This window comes from Balaenoptera borealis, assembly GCF_965194805.1.
Source record: "Balaenoptera borealis genome assembly, chromosome: 3".
NCBI classification, from domain to species: Eukaryota; Metazoa; Chordata; class Mammalia; order Artiodactyla; family Balaenopteridae; genus Balaenoptera; species Balaenoptera borealis.
This window is the reverse complement of record NC_138866.1, coordinates 106,941,926-106,965,974: the sequence shown is the minus strand read 5'-3', so window position 1 is coordinate 106,965,974 and position 24,049 is coordinate 106,941,926. Positions and strand designations below refer to the sequence as shown.

The 24,049-nt window shown below is 45.9% G+C and overlaps 1 protein-coding gene and 1 long non-coding RNA gene across 3 annotated transcripts in view; both read right to left on the bottom strand.

The window, feature by feature from the left end:
* The window catches only part of LOC309626862, an 844,624-nt gene that overhangs the window by 207,456 nt on the left and 613,119 nt on the right, over positions 1–24,049 (bottom strand). The window lies entirely within an intron of this gene.
* LIPC (lipase C, hepatic type) overlaps positions 1–24,049 on the bottom strand; it is a 177,675-nt gene that overhangs the window by 81,482 nt on the left and 72,144 nt on the right. The window lies entirely within an intron of this gene.

Below are 24,049 nucleotides of genomic sequence, written 5' to 3'. Positions count from 1 at the left end.
GTAATAGGTAATTAATGGTACGAGCCTCATAGAGTTGTTATAAAGATACTAGTTAATGTTTTCAACGTGCCTATGTAAATTATTTATGTTTATATACCATCTTCAAAGCTGCCTGGCACATATGATGGAAGTGTTTGTTTAAGAAAGAAGAAAGGCCAAGAGAAGTGTCTCAGCACCTCAGGGGTCATTAAATGCTTGCTGAAGGATTAGGGAAGGTCTCCAGGCTGAGAGTTTCTCGGGGTGGAGGTAACCACGTCTTGTTTATCTTTATGCCCCCAAAGCCCAGTATGATTGTCTGGCATATGGGCACACTTCAAGAGTTGCTTATTGAATACATAAGTGAATGAATATGCCCTACTCATTTTATACCTTCTTTTTGGCATTGAAAGTCTTCGTTTAAGAAAACTTCTGATTTTGGAGCATTACACCCTGATGCCCATACATTAGTCACTTGAACTAACTATATTGACATTTGTGACCCCAAAGCAAAAGTGATGGCAAACTAAATTATAATGTTTTTGCAAAAACGGAAGAAATTTACACAGGATTGAGCACAAAATGTACAAAAACCAAGAGAAGGAGGTGAGTAATGATGCTCTACAAACATTTCTTTCTTTGAATGTAATATATACTTAGCACTTACTAAGTGCCAGGTAGTGCTCAGGATATGTAGATGATTAAGTCACAAGCCTGTTGTCCAGGTGCATACTGTCTGGTGGGGAGGGCGGGTCCTGCGCATAAAGAGCAGTGTAGGAGTGCAGAGACACTGCAGGAGAGGTGCAGACAGTGCTGTGGGATTTTAGAGGAGGGAGAGGGTCAGTGGGTTCCTGAATGGGGGTGGGGCATCAGAGGAACAGCAGAGAAAGAGAGGAGAAGAAGATGTCCCAGCGTGTCAGCCCCTTCTCACCGCATCCCAGGGGCTGTAGTGTCACTAAGACCCAAGTAAGGTTCCAACTCACCAGCCTTGCCCTTCAGTTACTTAGCCAGGCCTTAGGTCCAGCCTCGAGCATCTTCAGCTACTGCCTCTCAGCCCACACATCTCAAGGATCCCATTAAATTCTGGCCTACCCAGGAGTGTGGCTGAGCTGGGATTTTTCTCCCACCCTCTAACACCAAGTTACATGACAGATATCTAGTAATTCTTTCCATCCTCTGGTTTTCCTACCTAAATTCAGGCTGCAGAAAATTCCTGAAGGCTAGAGAGCCAGAGGCTCTAAGATTGCACCATCGTCTGTTCTCAGAATCACAGTGTTAGAACCAGATGACTGAGTTAGGTTAAGAAAGAAATTTGGGGCTTGCTTATTCTAAAAAATCTAATTTTCTCATGAGGAAATTGGCTTCTGCAAAGAGTTTAAAAAATGGTATTGTAAGAACTGGTAAATATATTCAGGACAATTTAATGTACCCTTCCTTCTTATGATTAGACCCAATCTGATATCATATCACAGTGCAACCAGCACTGATGGAAGTTCCTGTAAAAGCTAAAGCTATTTAAGTTCCCTTTTTCCTCCTTCTCCACCGCTGTCACCAACTATGATTTCTTTGTTCACTGACACAGATGTTAAAAATAAATTGAAAATGTTTCTAAATTCTTTGTCATTTTGGGAGCAGATCTGTCATCACCAAAAAAACACTAGAGTGAAGAATTGGAAAGAAAAACAAACCTTAAGGCATAAAAAGTAGTTAAGAGTGCCTTCCAGGTAATGATTGTGTTGGGACAGGGTGGGTGTATTTGAATATACATATGCTGAGCTGCCTCAAGTCTTTTCCAGAAAGTCTAGGTATGAAGACTAATAAGGAAGCTACTGCAGTGATCCAGAGGGAGATGGTAAAGGCCTTGATGAGGTATGTGGCTGTAGAGATGTAGAAGAGGAAGGTCTACAAGAGATATTTTGAGGTGGAATCAACAGGAGTCAGAGGCTTACTAAACGAGGGGGTGAAGGATGGAAAAAGACAGAAGGACTTGAGCAGCATATTTGATAAGGTTTCTCAATATCCTTGTGGGAAGATGGGTGAACTAAGGACTGGCTGCAAGGACGGTTAGGTTGATGGATAACTAACTGGACAAATGTACCCATAGTACCAATGTATGGACTGATGTGTCCTTGAAGGGAGGGCTCCTGCACTTTGACCCAGGGTTCAGTCTTTGCCTTTGTCTTAGCAATTTTGTCATTGATTTGGATAATAATATAGAGTCTAAGTTCATCAAATTTCTGATGTCAAGAAGCTAGATGTGATACCAGAAACAAAATCTAAGTAATACAAAAAGGAAGGTGGTGGGGGGGTAGAGGGGGGAGGAGAGAGAGAGAGAGAGACACTGAAAAGAGAAAATTTAACAGGGTTGCACTTGGATCCTAAACCCAAGTACTCCAGGAAAAGACAGTGAGTTGTGTGGAAGCAGCACATGTGAAAAGATCCATGTCTTTATTTAATTCTAATTTTCATTTTCAACAGGAGTAAATACTGTAAAGTGTCTCCTCTCAGCCCTCATGTGATTGTAGACTGCATTGTTAGAAGCATGAGTTTTGGGAAAGGGAGGTGACAGTGCTGTTCAATTCTGTGCTGGTTAAGTGACAATGGAGCATTGCACTTGGTCTCAGAGCACATGGAGCCGCTGGGGCGTGTTCAGAGGAGAGCCAGCACAGCGGTGAAGGGGCTAGAGGTGGCCCCCTCCGATCCCAGCATCATCAACACCACCATCTGTTAGTGCTTACAGCTCCCTCACTCATCACCACACCCGATGAAGTAGGCACTAGCATCCCCACTTTACACAGGAGGAAACTGAGGCTCAGGGGGGTAATGCTGCTTGTCCCTCGTTCTACAGTTTGCATGAGGGAGGACTGATACCCGAAACCCATGCCCTTTTTACTCCTCACTGCTTCCCAGACCTCACCATCTGAGGGACTGTTGGGAGATCTGGGGATCCCTAAGTTTTGGTCGGCCCCTTACTCTGTCCCTGAGGTCCGATCACTTGGTTTCTGCTATACTTTCCTTTCTCTGCTCCAGCTGTATCCTACTTCTGCATCTCTTGTGCCAAATCAGACCTCCCTGATGGATGACTCTGACCTCCACCTCAGTTGGTAAAGTCTGCTGCCTAGAAGACCTTTGGCCGAATACTCTCTATCACTTAACTTTCTCCCCCCAGGACAAAGTTGGCCTGGACCACTTCTGTTACCCATCCTCGCTTTGGGTCATGGCTATGCAGTTATGACAATCCAATCTGTACAACAGGAAGACTGCTTTGGGGCTGGGGTGGCTTCTGGGCTGGGCAGCCCAGGCTGGGGCCTAGAATAAGGTTCCAGAAGCTCCCTGGAGACACACAGAGGACCAGGTCTCAGGCAGTCGAGAGCCTGGAGCAGAAGAGCAGGCCTGCCCAGTAGATCCACAGGGTTTGGTGGCTGGTTGGACATTGGGACTGAAGGAGAAGTGGGAGTCAATGACAAGTCCTAGTTTGGGGCTTGGGAGACTGGGCAAATGATAAGAGAACCAAGAAGTGTAACCCAGGGGTGTGATGGGTCCTGCATGTGAGTCTTTATTTTTGAGCCAACACAACAGGAAGGTAGACTCAACCCCTCTGGACCCTACCCCCAAATAATCAGCTGGTCCTAAGATCATTATTTAGTGACAGGAAACTTAGTGCAGAACTCACAGGGGTGATGAAGAAAGAATTTATATAGCTGCCACTCAGAAGACTGCCTTCATCAGGATTGACGTGTGTGTTTTAAGGCAGTTTGGACTCTCCGAGGCTGCCCCCAGCTCCATCCCTCTCCCTCCTTCTCCACACATTCAGGAGGATGGAGGAATCCTGTCTGTCCTGAAATGTGCATTCTCACGCTCCTGTTGCTCGGCAAAGCAAGGTGGTAAACAGGCCCACCCTCCTGGGAAGATGCTGCTCTTGTAACTCAGCCATGCACTCGGGGGCTCACTCACCCCATCCCTGTAACAACTTATTAAGGTTTCTCTCCCACCCAAGCACAGCACTCCCTTTGAGGGTAGCGTAGTATATACCATCTCGGTATAGAAGCTAAAGTGAGTTTGGGTGGAAAAATCTCACAGTTGCTACTGGGCAGAGCTACCACTTGAACCTGGGATTTGATTCCAAGTCCAGTGCTCCTTCCACAGCATCAGGTATGGTGTGGCCTCCGGGTCACCAGAGGGGTGGGGCTAAGCATCAAGTAGGAAGCTGGGTCAGATCAGTCTTTCTTAACCTTCTTTGCTATTATTCCTTAATGTCTTTTTGGACATTTTTTCTTACTGCCCACCGTGAAATTTTAATGCCATGGATATGCTGTAGATCTATTGATATGCTGCACGTATATCTGCTTTACTATAAAAAGTGTAAGATTTTGTCTCCTCCAAGAACCACTTTTCACTTCCTTAGGGGCAATGTTCTCCCTGTTGAAAATGCATGGATTCAAAGTGGTTCTTATGTGTAATCCTCCAAGCAGGGGCAGCAGCAGTACCTGGGAACTTGTGGGAAATGCACATTTTTGGTCCTAACTGGGACCTATTGAACCAGACACTCTGGGGCTGAGTCCAGCCTCCAGGGCGTTCTCCTGCATGCTGGAGTTTGAGAACCACTGGACTAGCTGATAGAGGACACCACTGATTCTTTTCGGCTTGATGACAGAAGAATTACTAAAGCCTGCCTGAGGGAAGCATACATCCTCCCTGGTTTGTTATACACTGATTCCTGATTAATTGTGATCTTAGGATCCATTCTTTTCAATCCTCCAATCCTTATTAAGCAGGTATTATGTGTAAGGCATGCAGGTCTCTGGAGATCACTGTGGGCGGGAAAGAGGTTCTACGGGGCCTGAATGGTAGATACCATTTGGGGGGCCTCTTTAAGAAAAGGAGTGCAAAGTCATGAATCATGATTAGGTCGGCTTTGGAAGGGCCTTGAGCAAGTGTGGGGTCTTGAAACCTAAGCTCCATGGGCTCCATGGCAAGTCCGCCCATGGGGGCTGAGCACAGTGGAGGACCCACCAGGCGGTGATAGCACTGCAGGGGGTGGCAGATGGAAGTCTGGCAGCCAGGCAGGTCTGAGCTACCGCTAGCCAGGGGCGTGAATGGGCGGAGTGTGCTGAGCACCTTTGATGGAGGCCCGTGTGCAGTTGGGGCATCAGGTGGGGAGAGCGTTGTCCTGATGGTGCAGCCTGGGAAAAGCTGCCTGTGGGAGGTGTTATGTGGGTTTTGGAAGAGGCGTGTCCATGGCAAAGAAGTGGGGAGTCCTAGAGGGAGGGAGACAGGACCATATGAGGGCTTTTCATCTGATGGTTTCAAGGTATTTTCTGGGTTGCTCACCATACCTTGATGAGAACACAGAGAAGCACTCTTCTCCCCTGGTGGACTGTGGAGCTTTATTTGCCACATAGGGCAGGAGCTGCATTTTCCAAGGTGTCTGGGCTCAGAGACCCCTCCTCCTTGCCCAACAGTCACAGGCTGACTTCGCAGCTCTTCCCCACGATCCTGAGAATTAGTGGCTGCTGACAGATTGTCCCACTGCAGTGGGTGGGTTGGGGGGAGTAGTGTGTCACCTGCCAGCTCTGACAGGGGAGCCATTGGTCATTTGTTTGGGGGGCTGAAGAATAACTGCACTTGGCTATTTGGATTTACAGCCCACTGGCCAGCCCTCCTCAGAGGCTTGGCTGCCTTGGAATGAGAGCTGTCTGTTATATCTTCCTCAGTGGCATCTGTAACTACTGCAATTTTCCCAGTGGACACCTCTAAGGAACCAGTTATTTTTATAAAGGGCAGTGCATTTGTACCTTACTGGCACTATCACATCCATCAATCAGGACTTTCTTTCATAGGGGGAAAATTTCTGCAGCAGGAGTTTGTTCTCTCTTTGATTTACTTTGTTAGTATTAGCCTAAATTATGCTGAAGCATAATTAAGAAGGTCTTCAGAGTTAGTATTCTCTCTGGAAAGATATGCAAAAATTGATTTCAAATGGTCAACAGTCTTCTATTTTATGAATAGAGGTCTTGATTTATAGACTTTGGCTTTCTCATCCACAAGGAAGGCCTGATATCTTTTTCTGCCATTCTTTCTCTTCCTTCCTTTCTCCCTCTCTCCCTCCCTGTCCTTTCCCCCGTCTCTCATTCAGTGAGCCTTTACTCCACACCAAGTACTTTGTTGGGTGCTGGAACCAAAGATGACTAAGACAAGATGTCCAACAGTAGATGACTATGTGTAAATAAACAGGAGTAAAGAGCCTTATGCGGAATTGCTGAGTCCCGCAGAGTGGGATTCTCAGTCTCAGAACTTTTGACACCTGGGGCCAGATAGGTCTCTGTCGGGGGGACTGCGTTGTACACTGCAGGATGTTGAGCAGCATCTCTGGCCTCTCCTCACTAGATGCCAGTAGCATCCTCTTCCCCAGCTGTGAATGTCCCCAGACACTGCCAAATGTCCTGGGGTGCAAAGTCACCCCAGTTGAGAACCACCGCCCTAGCCTGAACTCTTGACAGGACACAGCTCGTGCCCTGGCTCCGCCGCAGGGAGCTGTGTGATCAGAAGCCACTCACCTAATCTCTCCAGGCTTCCTTTTCTTATTTGTAACATGAGGGTTGGGAAAACATTCCTTCTAAATCCTCTGGGTCTATGAAAAACTTGGATTTGTCTGTTATCACATATTAGGTCATACGTTCTGGAAAGGAACAGATAGAGTTTATGCTTCACCATACGCTTCAAGTGTCCGGGATAGAAGCCTGCGATCAATCAGCAAATATGCATAGATGCTGACTGTGTGTAGAAGAAATAGGGCCTGTGATCAAGAAGTTCAGATTCTTTGTGGAGGAAGAAGTCAGTCTTAAGAGAGCCCACCCTGGTCCCAGATGGCCTGTGTTTGAATCCTGGCTTTGCCTTACACAGGTTGGGTGACTTTAAATAGGCTGCTTACCTTTGCTGAACCTCAGTTCCTCATCTGTAAAATGGAGCTGATGATAGCTACAACCTCAGGACTGTTGTGAAGTTCAATGTGGTAGAACAGTGCCTGGCACATAGTGAGTGCTCAGTAAGGGTCAGCTATTGTGGTTGTGAAAACGAGGCTGGATTACCAGCTCAAAGCCGTAATGGGTCCATGCCCAGTGCGTGACACACACACGTGAGTCCTGCCAGTGTTCAAAAGGAAAGAAAAACCCACAGGGAGAGAAACGGAACTATGAGGAATACCTTAGAAGGTTGCATGTCCTTTGTTTCTAGTGGGGTGCTATAGGGCAGGTGAGGGAGGGGGCTGTTGGAGAAGGCTCAGAAATGCTCAGTGAATGCCTGGTAGAACCATCGTCTTTGATAAGCAGACCTAAATCTCAGAGCAGGGAAGTGACCTGCCCAAGGCCGCACCTGGGCCAGGATCAGAGCCAGGATTGGCACTCCAGTTTCTTGACACCTATCCAGCGCTCTGACCAGCACTGTGCAGGTTCTAGAAAGAGGCATTTCCTAGTGAAAAAGTTCTCAGTGTCCTAAATGCCCAGAGTTAAGCCAGATCTTGTCTTGAAAGCCCTTGTGACAGGGCAAGGGGTCAGGGATGGGAGGACAGGTGGGTATCAGTTGGGATTGTGGACATCAGAGCTGGGTGAGTTGGAGCCTGCAATATTCAGAGAGGGCTGGGCTGATGCTTACTTTCAAATAGTTTATTAAATAGGAAAGCCAGGGTTGCTAAGAAATTGGGAGGACATTTAAATGAAGAGCAGAGATCATTTCCAAGCAAGAACCAGCAAGAACCTCAGGCTCCTTATTTGCATTCAGGTGAGAGACTAATTATAAATCAGCTCTAACAGATCATTAAAGAGGTCCCGCCCAAGCTGTATTTTGCAACACTTCACTATCTGGCGTTGGGTATTGGCAATCTGAAATACACACTGGCACTGCTTTATACAGGTGGGTCGGGCCTGCGAGCACAGCAGAGAAGGAGTCCCCAGCACTGTGTGCCACTGCTACTGCTAATAGCAATCAAAATAATGTTGCCTTCTATTTGTGCAACTCTTTGTTCAATGTGCTTTTCTAGACATTGTTGATCCCTGACAACTCTATTACCCTCATCTTATGGAAGTGCAGACTGAGGCTGAGTGGGCACACCTGCTCAAGGGCTGCAACGTGGATTCCTCCAACTGTGGACTTTACTATGCTCGGTGCCCTCCTGGGGCAGCCAGCCTCTGAGATGGCCCCAAAGGTCCCTGCCTCCTGGTATTCACACCTTTGTGTGGCCCCCTCCCACATGGTACCAGGGTTCGTCTGTGTGACCAGGAACATAGAGCAGATGTGTTGGTGTGTCATGCTGGGATTAGACTGTAGAGGACCGAGCCTTCTGTCTTGAATTCTCTCTCCCTCTCTGTGACCTGTGACTTTGGGGGAAGCCCCCCTGCTGTGTCAGGAGCAGCCAGCCCTGTGGGAGGGCCCCATGGCAAGGAGCTGAAACCCCTGCTCAACAGCCAGTGAGGAACTGAGGCGTGCCAATAACTCCCTGAATGAGCTTGTTGGTGGTTTTTGAGCTCCAGTGGAGCTTTGAGGTGCCTGCAGCCTTTGCTGACTTGCAACCTCATAGAAGACCCCAAGTCTGAACGACCCAACTAAGCTGTTCCCAGGTGTTTGATTCATAGTAACTGTGAGATTGTAGAATATTTGTTTTAAGCTGCTAGGCTTGGAGGTGATTTGTTACATGGCAGTGGGTAACTTTTACACCCTCTGTACTAGAAGGTAAGATGACCTCTGCCAGAGCCCCTCCGCTCAAATCTGAAAACCTCTTCCACCCTGGGTTGTTCCTGTGAACAGCATTCCACCATAGGTGACAAACATCCCTTCGGTTAACCGTGACCATCTTCACAGACCTCTGATACGGAAAATATCCCTGGGAGATGAAGTCTCTTCTTAAGGGGCATCCTTTTAAAAAATGTTTTATTTTTATAGGAAGCCATTTACGTGCGGCCCTATATTTTTTTCAAATTGAGAACCCTAGGACCTAATGTATGTGTGTTGAGCAAGAGTCAAATATGGGTTCAGTGTGTACGGAGACTTTATTGCTTCTCTGTTTTCCTTAGTTCCCCATGATGCCCCAATTGTGTGACATAATTCCAGTGGAAATAAAGTTGAGCAGTTCAAGATGATATGCTGGATCCTCCTATACCAGATGCTAGTCCAAGTGAGCAGACAGCAGGGAGGCTATGGTGGAATGTCTGAGGGAAAGCGGGTGGCAGAGGGGACCACTTGACTTGCTGGTCACCTGAGCTTCCTAATCCCATGAAGTCAGTTTTCCTAAAAAATCTCTGATGAGGCTGGGGGATGCTTTGGGTCTGATGAAGGTGCAGGATATCAGTGAGAGGGCTGGAGATGGGAAACATCCTCAGCATGAGTTTATTTATTAAATCAGTTTTCTTTATGCCAGCATGAAACTTCTGGATGATGGGGAGAATGAAAACACATGAGAAATGAGAGGCACATGGGAGAAAAATAAACTTTGATGTGATGGTGCAGGTCTGCTCAGGGCCTTAGCTAGCTCTCTGGAGGAAAAGGCCTCATTCATAAGTCTGACTAAGACATCTGATGGTGGATTTTGATCCTGTCCAAAAAGGATATTTGTGTTTAAGGAAGGGATGAAGCTTTAAAACACAGGAACACAAATAGGGGAATTTCAGGCACCAAGTGAAGGTGGAGTGGAGTGACATTTGTGCAGAAGAGCGAATTTCTCAGGCCCTTAGATTTGGTCTGTAGAACTCTGCCACCAGCAGGACCAGTTTGCAGGTTTGGGTGCCCACATGTATGGAGTTCCATCTGTCTGAGTGGGAATTTGGACTCTTATGGACTGTGTGGTCTTGGGCAAGTAGTATAGCCTCTCCGGATTGTCCTTATCTCTAAAATGGGATGGAACAATATTTCCTACCTCATAGGTTTGTGGGGGGTTTAGGCTAAGATAATGCTTAGCAGAGACTTGCCATATGGTAAGAATAAATGTCAGCTATTACAACTGCATTATATGTTTATATTATAGCTGAATATATTACAGTGACACTAATTCCAGTAGTATTAGTTAATTATAGTAATATTAATATAGTACAGCTATATAATAATAATGCCTATAACATCTCCATGACCATGAGCAGAGAGTAAGTTTAAATTTCATCTGCTTTCCCAACCCTCCCACCCTGCCCTTTACAAAGAGCAGAGCAGACAGACTTGAGGATCTGGCAGGAACTGAGGGCCAAGTGGGCCCCAGGCCATGTGGGTGAGGGTAGCTGTGCTTCCAGGTAGAAGGTTGGGGGGCCTCTGCTGCCACATTTGGGTGGTACCTCTGAACTTGGCAGGCACAGTCCCTCTCTGGGGCTGGGAAGGTTGAACAATGGGTGCTCTGTTGCTTGCTGGGACCTTGTCAAGGTATCCAACTCTGTCAGAAAAGCAGCTATGGAAAGTGGGCTCCAGGCCCCAGGTCATGTGTGAAAGTGTGGGCGGACGAGAGCCCCAGTCTCCACTAGCTCTCACTGCGATAAATAGTCCTGTGGTGCCCCAGCTCTCTGGTGAGGACAGTTTGTGGTCAGTCCCAGGACGAGGGGGAGGGACAGCGCTGTATGTACCTGGTCAGGCAATGGCCAGTTCCCACTAAAACCTGGCTCTCTGATTCTGGTCCCTGAAGTTGTGCCACGCACTGAATGATGGGGCAGAGGGGGCAGTACTATGGAGTCATTGCTGCCTGATGGCTGGTTGCAAAACTGTAATCAGTATTTAGCAGAGATATTCCTTAGGAATTCATCAGGAATTTGCTGTCTGGTGTATGGGGGTGGGGTTGAGAGGGACAGATTAAACTGACTCTGGCACCTCTTACGTTCCAGGTAGTCTGCCGGGCACTCCACATTCATTTTGTCTCTTAAACCTCACAACCAAAGTAATGGTATAATTATTCCCATTTTACAGGCCAGGAAACGGAGGGTCAGAATAGTTCAGTGACTTGCCTAAGACGACGCAGCTAGTAAGAAGTAGAGTCGGGATTAGAACCTGTGGCTGTTTGGCTCAAACTCCCAGGCTCCGACCACTTTATGACATTGCCTTGCTGCATTAAGCCACTATTATTTCTCTTGTGTTTGGGGGCCACTAGCATCTCTTGAAACGCTAGCTTCTGAGCTTCCACCTCTGGGGTTTTCTTGGGCCATCAGGGCAGGGTTGTGCAGATAGGATGTCTGTTCTCCTGAGGCCACAGCTGTCAGGAGCTAAGGATTGGGCAGCTCTCTCTTTAGACAGGGCTCCCTTTACCTGTTCTTAAAGGACATTTTTGTTCTTTAACCTCTAGATTTTAGGGGATAAGTTTGAGAATGACTTTGAGGCCACAGTGTAGAAATCCAATCCCCTGTGAACTCCATTCCTTCCTGGCTATTCCATGGGATCATTCTTTGCTTGGCAGGTGAGCTGCGGTCGGGCTTCCAACTGGGTGTAATTATAATCCTCTACACCTCCCGGCTCCCAGCTCTCAGAGACCTGAAGTTTTTGCACGTGCTTCTCCCCTCCCTAGTAACTAGTTGGCAGCCATTCATCAGAGCCGGAAGCGACCAGTGGATGCCTCTCCTCAATGCCTTCCTCTCCCCGTTGCTTTGGAGACAAATCAGGGCTCCACCCACTCCTGGCCCTGGGTTCAGAGAGCTGGAGGTTATGATGGGAGAAGATATTTCTCCATATTTCATTGTCGTGCTTTAATTTATATTCATCTGGAGAGTGGCAGATTAGAGGTTGTGAAACAATCAGGGAAAAACAGCTTCTCAGAATATAAGTGTTGCTAGTGTGATGGACCAGATTTGCAAAGAGGGCGTCTTGCATTTTCTCCTGAGGTGAGAAGACAACAGGGTAATTATTCCAGTGAATGGTGCTGGCTCTTAGAGGAGAAGCAGCGCCAAATATTCGTGATGCCTATCCACCCACTCAGCAACAAAGGGGCATTTGAGAGCCCTGTAAATAATATTTCCAGATTAGCCAGAGAGGATACGTTGTTTCAGAAAATGAACAGCATCAACATTCTTTCTTTCTTTCCTGGCAGAAACGCTAGTGGTCTTCGTGCATGTGACCTGGGCATTTGGGGCACCAGGCTAGACAAAGTTGTGAAGTGGGCTGAGCGTCGCTGGTGCTGGCGCGCATCTCCTACAGACCTCTCTCCCCTGGCAGCTGTTCTGTGTGTTACCCTGGGCCTGCCACCCTCCCAACCCCACCCATGCTTAAGTCCTGACCCCATCACTCACGTGGGCTTTCAGCAAGTTTCCTAAACTCTCTGAGGATCAGTTTCCCAGTTTTTAAAATGTATTAAGTAGTAAACCCTGTCTTGCATATTGGTGTGGGGTTAAAAAAAGAATTAAGTATTGCAAAGGGCCTGGGACGTGGCAAGGTCCCAACGCATGTAACTTTTCTTCATAGCATGAGTAGGTAGGTCACAGTTGGCAAAGCTATTTAATTGGGAGCTTGAGTGAATCACAAATAATTGAATTTCAGGACATGGGGAAGATATTTTTGGACAGGTGAAACTTTCCGGTGTCATTCAAACTCTATGGAGATGTTCATCTCTTCATCTTATTTGTAGGGTCAGGTCTATATTGTCATGAAGTGGAAGAAGGTGAACAGGGACCACAGTTAATGCTTCTATGGTTTACAGTGAACTTTCAAACGCACACTCTGCTTTATCAAGTAGCCATCAATACCATGTGCATTTTGAGGAGACAAACCCGGAAATCAAGATTAATCCCTTTCTCAAGTGGTAAAATTAGGATCCCAAATCCTGTTTTCCTCCCCACAATAAGATATAATAGAGAATTCACCTTTAGTTTGTCAGAAGATGCTGGGGTGTGGCCTTCACAGAGGGGGTCCTAGGTATTGCCAAAAGGAATATTTAAGGGGAAGAAGCTTGCTCATCTGTAGAATCATTTTGCTGTAAGTCTGGATAATGAGAGGCTAAAAAAAATCCCAGGATTTTTTCTGTCCTGCAACTTCTCCCTCCCCGAAGACCTGGTCCCTTTGTGTTGAAGGCCTCAAGCCTGAGCTTCACTCCTCTGACATATTTCGGAGAATGGGGCAGGTCAGACAGGCAGCCCCTGAAGATTCCAAGATGGGAAGGAAATGGAAATTGGAATTAAGTGTTTTCCTTCCAAGGAGCCTAACTCTGGAAGCAAGGCATTCCTACAGGTGGTAGAGATAGGATGGATATGAGAGTGACTATTACAAACACCTAGTACAGTGCCTAGCACCTAATAGAAACTTAATAAATAGCTGTTGGATACATGGCAGAGATAAGGAAATGGAGGCATTTGGGGGCAACAAGTAATTCATTGGCCAATCAGAGTGTTCTCTCTGAGAACTGTCTGATTCCTGAGTTGGAGGGAGGCTTGGGAATTAAGTAAGACTACTTCCTTACTTTACTGACAGGAAACAGGCCCAGGGTTGCAGAGCAACCTGCCCCAGGCCCCAGGCTATTTGGGGATGGAGCTTGGCTTTCCTGACCTCCAGTATCCCTGCCACACCCTCACAATGCTCCGGGCAACAGGATTCATGATGAGTCCATGGTGGTCACAAGATTTCCTCAAGCCCCACAAACATTTCAGCTGAATTTCCTTAAAATAAATGTTGTGATCAACTTAACGTGTTAGAGGTTCTGGTGGGTGGGGGTGGGGGCAGTGGGGAAGAAAATCTGTTAAACCTGCTAATTGCCCATTTATTTCCATCCCAGCTCTTGAGAAAGCTGCTTCTGAATGATTGTGTGCTCTGGAAATGCTATAATTAGTCAGCCTGTTTGGGCCACACTGTTCTGGAGCAAGAAACATCAGGTGGGAAATAATATGACTGATAGTTGAGAAACAAAAATGTAGTTTTAAATGACAAATCATCCAGAAGCTGTTTATTAAGCGACGGTCTTTTGCTTTAGCAACATGGTGGAATGCCCGGATTGACTAACCAGTTTTTTTAATTTTTAAAAGTTTTAAGTGCCCAATAAAAGCAATGCTATTACCATTGCTAAAAATAATAGCTACTGTTTACTGAGCACTTACTATATCCTAGATGCTCTGCTAAGTGTTGTGCATGCATTCCCTTCACTTAATCCTTACAGCAACCCTGTGAGGTACAGGTATTACCTTTAGCCCCATTTACACAACAGGGGTATTGGAGTTCTGCGAGGTTAAGCCATTTACCACACTCACTCTGAGTCTGTGCTCACACCATACACTCATTCCACAAGCGCTGACTGCACACATCGAGGATGAACAAGGCACAGGACCTTATCTTCAAGAGTCATGTCTACTTTAAATGAGGAGATAGAAGAGAACCAATAGATACAAGACAGCTTGAACATTTGCTGGGCTTGCAATAAGCTGACACAATCCAAGCACCTGACCACCCTGGTTTACATATGGCTGCCCTGATTTAGCACCAAATGTCCAACAATCCAGAAAATCCCTTAGTCCTGGTGACCTGGGACAACTGGTCACCCTACACCCAATCTAAGGAAATGTGGAAGGGATGCTCCAGGGGAGACTGAACCAGAGTAGAACCTCTCCAGGCACATAGTAAGGAGAGAGATGAGGTGCCAGGCAGAGGGATGGACACAAGCAAAGGCACAGTGGCAAGAGAGAGTGACATGGATAGAGTAGAGGGTCCACGTCAAGGAGGTAGGAGAGAAGGCACAACATCTGTGCTTAGTTATGCTGTGGGTTGTCTGTTCATTGGAACCTATTTCTAGGAAGAACAGGGAAACCCTGGGTGTCTGATGCTTGGGAGGCTCTTCCCTAGAATTCTGGGGATGGAGAGAAGCATGCTGTGTGGTGTACACCTGCTTTGGGTCCAGCAGTCCTCATCTGTACCCCTTGCTGTTATCCCCCGACAGCCCACAGCATGGGCTTCAGAACTTCTCATTGTTCCTCAAGTTCACATCTCTAATCTATGTGGTGACAAACCTCAATGCCTTTGAGAACAAGAGGCCCCAGGCCAAGCTCACCTTTCCCTCAGTGTCACTGGGAAGGTAGCACTGGGTGTCTGTGGGCTCTCCCACCTACTACCTGAATAACTAGCCAACTCTGGACCTTCTCTGATCCTCAGGAACCTGTAAAATGAAGATGGCAATAGCTTCCTTGCAGGGATGTTGTGAGGTTCAAATAGGAGAATGTCTGCACCAGTAACTGGTACAGTGCTCAGCACATGCACGTGTAAGGAGGAAGTGACATTCAAGCTGAATCTCAGAGGAGGAGTTCTCCGGGTGAAGAAGGAGGGAAAGGACACACTCAGAAAACTCAGTTCATCATGTATGAAGAAGGCATGGAGCCTTGAAATAGCCTGTGACCTAGGGGAGCGGTGAACAGTGCATGTGGCTGTTGTGTGGGACCTTCTCCTTCACCTCTCGCCAGTGCTCCCTGACCCCGTGAATACCTAGAATCTTTAGAGCCATCAGGGATACTTTCCTCTCTTCATCCCTCATAATCAGTCATCATTTCCTGCTGACGCTACCTCCTAAGTCTTCCTTGAATCCACTTTCATCCACCCTCACCCCCATCCCATGGACCATCAGCTCTCTCTTGGACACTGACTCCCCATGGGTGTCCCTGCTTCCACTCTTGCCTCCTTCCAGTCCATTCTACACACCAGCAGCCAGAGTGATTATCGGATCATGAAAGCTGATGCTGGCATCTCCCTAACAACCCTCTCTGATAGACTCCTAGAATTCTTGGGGAACCCACCACAGACAACCCTTTGCATGTAGCGAGAGTGCTGAATGATGTGGTCCCTGCCCACTTTCCAGCTGCCCCTTGAGCTACTGTCCTCCTTCCTCTATACCCTCCTGCCACAGAGGGTGGCTTTGCTCAGTTCCTAGAACACATCTTACTCCTTCCCCACTCAGAACCTTGACTTTCAACCCACTTCCTCTCCATTAGCCTAGTTCACTCCTGTTCACCATTCAAGTTTTAGCATATATGTAACTTCCTCACTGTGTTCTGTAGCATTTGTAGCCTGCGTATTCCATTTGCATCTGACTTTAGTTAAGTATCTTTGAATTTGGCAGAGAAGGTGTTTTGAGAGGCAGTGTGGCCCAATGGTAGGAGCATGGGCTCAAGGAGCCAGGGAGCCTGGGCTCAGAACCTAGTGCTGACACTCACCGGCTGTGTGACCTCGGGCAAGTTATTTACCCACCTTACGTCTCAGTTTCCCCATCAGTACAAAGGGATAATAATAGTATCCATCTCAGTGGGTTGTGAGGATTAAATGAGTTAATATTGGAAAAGTCCTTACTAGCACTATGCCTCACCCATATTAGGTCGCTATATAAGCATTCGTTATATAAATAAAATGACTTGGTCCCAAGCATTTTGTTGACACCCCAGGCATGGCATCTATCATGTTGCATTTAGTCAGATGTGCTTCCCTCAGCTGTAAGGGCCTTTTGAGGGCAGGGACTATGGCTTAGGCATCTCTCTGTATTGCTAATTCCCAGAAAGGTGCTCAGTGCACAGTGGGTTATCAGCAAACGGAACTGGAAAGGAATAACATGTGATGAAGAAAGAGGTGAAATGCCAAGGATAGAACTACACACTAGAGGCAGGCCTGCACGCTTAACTCTGCCCATGCCCATTAGCATGACAGGCCAAAAGACAGGGTCCGAGGGGTTGATCCTCCCAGGTTTACTGGCCTACCCTCTTGGGTAGACTCACCACCACTGTAGATCCACCCAAAATTTCCATAGAAATTTTCTCATACAGCTCAGTCCTCAAGAACAGAGCCCATGCTGGGCATAAATTTTAAAAAACAGAAAATAAAACTCAAGGATTGATCTGAAATGGCTGGGAATGTCACTTTAAAATGCCCTTTTTAAGTATGGAGGGAATTAGGATATTTGATTAACAGATAAATGTCCCAGAGAATAAATTAGAAAATACTCAGTTTCCTTGCTTCAATAGCACTTTTTGCTGAGCTTTAAATTACCAATACTAAGTAGGAAAAAAAGGAGAACTCATTAAAAAGAATTGATTTAGGACAACTTGCTAAGAGATATTTTTACCCAATGAGCATGGTATTATTGGAGACAGCTGTGCTCTTTAACGCCCCAAATTTACTTAAAGAATAGATGGAAAACCATCTTTCTACTTTATATCTGTGATTTATTTTGGGTAATGAAATCTGCATGCTGAATGGTGATACAGCAATGAGAGAGGCACGGCTGAGGGACACAAGCTCCCCTCCCACCCCCACTATGTCGCTCTGTGTGTGTGTGTGTGTGTGTGTGTGTGTGTGTGTTTGTTCCTGGGAAACTTCTGCCAGGTGCAAAACCCCCTTCTATCTTCAGGATCATTGGAGTCACTAAATCACAGTCTGTCAATTGCTTATTTGCCAGATATCAATTCAGAGCCCCTAGAGTTGGAAGGAGTTTTAGATTAGTTCTCCCTAACTGCTATTTTACTGGGCTGTAAAACTTTTGTTACACATGGTCACTTCTTAATCTTTAGTAACCTGGCATTTGACAAAAGGGGTGTGAGATACTCTAAGTAGTTCATATGATTTGCATTTCATTTCAGTAAGTAATGATAAAAATGAATTAAAGTTAATTTAAAATATTTACAAATATTTACTCCCTTTTTGAAGAATTCATTTAGTTAGTTAGCTTGGAAGAATTTAGTAAATGCTTGTTCTATATCAACATCATTTTGTAAGTAGGGACATCATAGTTGAGGTTGGAAATCATGCTCACCACCTACAGATCCCACCTCAGCCATCCTCTCACTGAGTGAAGGGCTCCCCTAATAACATCCCCTACGTGAGATTATAAGGCTGACCAGAGTCTGAGAAATCATCCACCCAATCTGTGCAAGGCTAGGGATGAGAAGTTAATTGTTCAAGGAAGACCAGTTTGTGGTAGAGTCAGGTCCCAAAAATAGGTTTCCTGACTTCTAACCCTGAACCCTTTCAAAAGTCCCCAAACCCAAGGTGAGAAACTGATGTTGATCATTAGTGTAACATTGCACCACAAAATTTCTAACTTGCTGTAGTTGTTTACCACAGAACGTTGCCTCAGAGACACGGGATGTACTTGGCAGTTGGAGCGGACAACCATTGTATTATAGTCTCCTGCTGTCCCCAGGGACACTGCTTAGTGTACATGGGCCCAAGGAGGGGGTGATGCCTAGATCTCTAGTGACCGCAGCCATTCCACACACCTGCTAAGCGACCCATCTGCTTTTCTTGAAGCAGTTGTACCCTTACAACCTAAGAGGTAGTTTTTACTTCTCCATTTTACAGATGAAGCAATGAAGCCCAGAGAGGTTAGGTAACTATTGAAGACTTGGGTCTGCCTGACTCCAAAGCCTGAGGAAGTTCTTCTCGTATAAGTAGACTCCATACAAATGGACGACGCTGTCCAAAAGTTGAGTTGGCTATGTGGAGAAGAGAGGGATAGAGCCTTAGCTGGAGAGAGAAGATGAGGTCAATGGAAGCTTTTCCCCTGTTCATTTTATTATGATTATTTTTAAAGAGAATACCTGCAGTGCATGGACTACCTCTAAAAAGGGACAAAAGAAAGGGCTCCCATTAGTTGCCTCTGGGGCAGAAATCGGGAGGCTGGGGGCTAGGATAGGAGGAACATTTTTTACCTTATACTATTTTGTAACTTTTGTAATTTTGTACATGTGAATGTAAATATTATTAAAAGTAAATATAATTTAAATTTAAAAAAGGAAAAGAAGAGAAAGATAATACATGCACTTGCTAGAGAATTTAGTCTGTACAAATGGAATAGGGAACACAGTGACAAGTGTTCTCCTGCTTCTGACCCCAGGTTTTCTGGCTGCCCCCCGCATCCCTGGCCCCAGTCAGCCATTGCTATTGTTCTGAAGACACTTTATGCACATACAGGCACACATGTACACATGTCCTCTTTTTACATAAGTTAGATTAGACTATACATACTGGGTGGCATCTAGTTTTTTCACTTAATATTCCACATATGTACATACAGGTCTACTTCATTCATTTTAATGGCCACCTGGTGTTTCTTCTGTGTGGATGTACCAAGATTTATTTATCCAGTTCCCTGTTAAAAGACATTTAAATTGTCTCCAGTCTTTTGCTCCTGTAAATAACCTAACAGTGAATATTCTTAATATGTCTTTCCACACATGTGCAGGTCAATCTATAAGATAAACATTTAGAGGTGCAGTTGCTGGATCAAAGGATATTTGTGTGTCTTTGATTTTTTTAAAATGGTATGTGCAGCTTAAAATTTGAGAGATGTTGTCATATTGTCTCCTGAAGAGGTCATACAATACACTTCCACTACAAGGCATGAGGATGTTGGTTCTTCACATACGGGGAGGGTTTTTGCAAAGAGGAGCAAACTTTCTATGGAAGAGAAACCTTTAGAGACACAGTGTGAGGGCTGTAAGGACTGGTGCTGGGGCCTCTCCACAGCAGAGGCAGAACCGAGAAACTCCATGGGCATTTGCCCCTCTGCACGGGAACTGGGCTTTTCCCCCTCAGTCAGTCTGCGGATATTTATGGAACATCCATTGTGTGCCACGTACTTTACTAGAAACTGGAGGGATCACCAGGAATCAAAGACTCTGGACTTGCCCCCGAGAAGTATGTGATCTAATTGGGCAGCTAAGAAATCCCTTATGAGAAGAGGAGGAGCAGTACAAGGCTGAGAGCCCAGGTTCTAAGTGAGCCTTATGGGCAATGTCTTTGGAGTTTGGGGGGGAGTCAGATCACTTTTGGCTGGTGTGATCTTGGGAACGCCTCTCAGAGGAAGCAGAATTTGATGCTAACCTTGAAGAATGAGTAAGATTTTGCTGGGCCAAGAGGAAGAAGGTGGGTATTAGAGGTGGGAAACGGATTCTTAATTATTAAGCAACGGTTACTTGGTGCTGACCACATGCTAGATACCGTGCATGACATTTATCCATTTGCTCAAGCAACAAGGCCTGCATGCCTATGGTGGGCCAGGCCTGTCCTAGGTGCCTGGGGAACTTAGCTTCTAAGCACTTTCATACTTGTATGCGTCATTTTACAAAGAAGCAAACTGAGACCCAGGGAGGTTAAATGACTTGCCCAAGGTCACCTAGCTAGTGAGTGGCCAACCTGGGAGTTTAATATTGGTTTTCTGATCCTAATTGTGGTTCTTTCCCTTGCTAACTGCCAGAAAGCAAAGGTACAGAAGGGAAAATGCACAAAACCCATTTGGGAGATAAAATATAGGTCAGTTTACGAAAGATAATTTAGGCACCAGACCTGAAGTCTATTCTAGTTATCCAAGCTGCATACCCTTATAACAAAACAATCTGTAAGAAAAGATGACATTGTGGTGGTCTGAAATTTCATGCCTCATGCAAGTGGTGTTTATTTTTTCCTGCAAATTACAATCTGCATTGACATTATTAAGGAAGTCACATGGGCCCAGCAGAAAATGGAGAATCCAACTGATTATTTTTATTGCTGTAGAAGTCTTTTGTAGGCAGGCTGGGCAGAGACCCAATTTCATTTGCTTGTAATATTGCAAATGCTGCTAATTGCCTGTCGTTGGTAAAGGATAGAGACAAAGGAACAATCAAAGATATTTATTAGAAATTCTGTTTGGACAAATTAGCTTCACATTTCAGTGGCCTTCATCTCAGTACAGAACACCAAAAACTCCATGTGTTAATAAATGACAGTCATGACATCACCTTTCCTACTGTTTGTACAGTTGTTTCTGGCAATGCTGTAAAGTACCATGGAACTGATTATTTTCAGGCTGACTTTTTTTCTGCAAGCTTGATCTATCAGTGGATTGCCATTCAATCCAATATAGTAGTTATGACAGTTGGAATAACTACATTGTGTCTTAATGTGTGTGTCTCATGCATAAATCACATTGTTTGCCAAGCAATAATGAACAGAGAAGCTGCTAAGAGACTGGAAATCAGTGTTCAACAGATAACTGGGTCTTATAGATGGAAGGTGGGAATTCGCTGAACATTTGAGGGCCCAGTGGACTCTGGCTTCATCTCTGGGACCCACAGCCCATCAGAATGTGGGCCATATGGTTGGTGCTTAATAAATCTTTATTGACATGACATCCTTTTAATGTTTATAAAAGTTGCCTTAACTTTCTAGTCTGATGTACATTTTCTCATTCATTCATTCATTCCTGAGAGCTCAGTGCTGTTGGGGGTATGAAGAATCATGCATTGTCTTTGTCCACTGAGCTATGATCCTGTAAAGGCTACAAAACAAGTGCATACTAATCCTAGTAGTGCAAGGTGGGGCGTGGTCTGTGGTATGAAAGCTTTGCTCTTGGGAGAGGGGGCAGGCCATGGGCTTAGAACCAGACTCTGAGTTCAACTCTTGGCTCCTCTGCTTACCAACTGTATGATCTTGGGCGATTTGCATAAGCTAAGGACTAGTTTTCTCATCTGTGAGAGGGGAATAAACCACAGTAATATGTACATGATGGGGCTGTTAGAGGAGGACCTGGCACTCAGCTCAAGAAATGCAAGTTTTTGTTATTACTGTTTATTCTTGGAGTTCAGACATCACTTCTAACTTGGCAGCAAGGCAGGACTGTGATGGGCGAGGCTTGGGTAAGCTGAGTTGTGTGCAGGAGGAGAGTCCCTTTTCCGGGCAGGAGCTAAAAGCCAGAGCCTGGGCAGGTGCACATAGAGTGCAGGTCCCTCTGACGTGAGTGGGGGAAGTGAGAGGAGATTGGAGAAGTAGGTGGATTGTCATGGAGGGACTCATGGATCCCTGCAGACTGGCATGTTGTTCAAATTTTCCCTAAGAATCAGGCCAGTCCTCATAGGCCAAGGAGAAGTGAAAATCTGTTGCTTGAGGCCTGGCTTCCCCAGAGATCCAGTATTTTATCCTAGAAATGAAATTCAATCACTGCTTCACTGGGCAAATCCATAAATTAAAGCAAGCAGAAAACACAGGCATTTTCCAACTTCTACATTATCCGTCTCTCAGACTGTGGGGACTTCCAGTAGGGGCAGTCAGGGTAGACACAAGTCTTCTACAAGCTTAAAGGGGACGCATTATCAATGATTTTCAAACCTTTTATTTTCCTCTGTGTGGAGTTTTGTGCCCTTTAAGATGACATAGTGAATATTTTTTCCTAAATTGATATATTTCAAAAGCCTGTGAAATGTCTGTGAGAGCCACCCACATCTCCTCTCTCTCAGCCCTTTCCAGTTCCGTCCCCAGGAGCTGGTCCATTGTGGCTGAGCTGCTAAGCGGGCTTTCTGGAAACCAGGGGACCAGCCCCTGGACCATGGTGGTTGTCGCACCCCTGCTTCCTTCTTTCACTTCTTTCTTCAGCTATCACAGGGCTCACGGGGTCTCAGAAGCAGCTTACCCCATCCTAAGATATATCTTGGCAGAGAAAATCATGGCAGGTTTTGTTTAAAAAGGTAGGAGACGGCAGAGCCCCTTTCTTCCCTGGAAGAATCTCTACAGACAACCTTCTGGCTTCATCATTTAATGCCTGTGACTTCAGTTGAAGGGAAAATATCTTTAAAAGGAAAACGTAAAGGAGCTTGGTGGGGATGCTTTCAGTCAGAGCTCAGCGAATACTGGCTAACCGGGAACTCAGCTGCTGTGGTGCAGGGCTGATTGTTCTGAGACAGCGCTGCTCTTGATTGACACAGTGAGTTAGAATGAGCCTGATTATTGTTGGGATGCAGCAAGAACCCTGAGCACAGTGCAATCCAACAGAAACAGAAAGGCTATGTAGTTCAAGGCCGAATGAAATTTCTCTGAGCTAACTGCTACGAGGCAGCAATCGTAGAACATTTTACAGCCCCCAAACTGGGGACACATGCCATCCATTTGATTCTGACACAGCCCTGTGAGGAAGGAGGTCTTAACCTTGCTTCGTAGCTGAGGAAATGATGCTCAGAGAGGTTTGTTTAAAATGTTACAGAGCTAGCACCTGGCAGAGCCGGGGCTTCTGAGGGTCCAACTGCTAATTCCGTGCTCCTTCCCTGGCACCACGCCACTGTCATTTGGTATGCAGCCAGCAGAATGGGGTCCAGACCAGCTGATGGACTGTCCCCTGTGTATCTATTCTTCGTGTGAATCACTATAACTGGGCCTCAGTTTACCCAGCTGCATGAAGGAGGGGACTGACTCCAAATTACACCTATGATGCTGGCCCAGAAGGAAGGCATAACAACTTGGCACATAAAAGAAGTCAAGAGGATGGAGGATCAAGAGGAGCCAGTCTACATTGCTTCCTGGGACTGTGTCCCTTGCAGGATGGTATGCAAAATGTGATATTAGACTAAATGGGACAGAAAAGGAAGCCTCCCAGTAACACGTTTTTCCCCTGGATATTTCATAGGCTCTGCTCTGAGGGAACCTGTCCTGTTTTCTTCCCAAATGAGCTCTGGGGGTTACCTGGCACTCTGCTGTACCAGAGACTTGGAGAACCTGGCTGCCAGAGCAGATGCATCTGGGCTGGAAGCCCAAGTCCATTACTTCTGGGGTGATCACTTAGCCCAGCTGAGACTCGGTGTCTTCATCTGTGAAATGGGGACATATAGGAATACCCTCCTCCCAGGGCTGTTGTGAGAAGTGAGACAATGCATGGACCATGCTTGGCACACTGTCTGGCATAAGAAATGTCCCCTAAATATCAGTAATATGTCACTTTTATTGCTAACATTAGTTCAGTGGTCACTCTGTGTCAGGCACTGCGGTAACCACGTTATATAAATTAAGTCACTCAATCCTTTTAAATGACATAATGCAAATAAAGAGCTTCACATAGTTCCTGGTACATACAAAGTGCTCACAGTGGTACCTGTTGTTAAGGTAAGGTTTTGCACAGTTAAACCTGCCCAGGTCTGGGCCTTGTCCTGGCATTGTCATGGGGACCGAATGCCATGATTTAGCTCATGTGGTCCTTCAACATCTCCCTTTTCTGTAAATCCATTTATTGCTCAAGGCCTAGCACAGATGCCAGCTTCTCACAGTTTTGTGGTTCACTGGTAGAGACAGACTTGTGAATCAGTTGCAGTTGCAGTGTAGTTCCAGGAGTGCCTCAGCTGGGGTGAGTGTGAGTTGTGGTCATGGG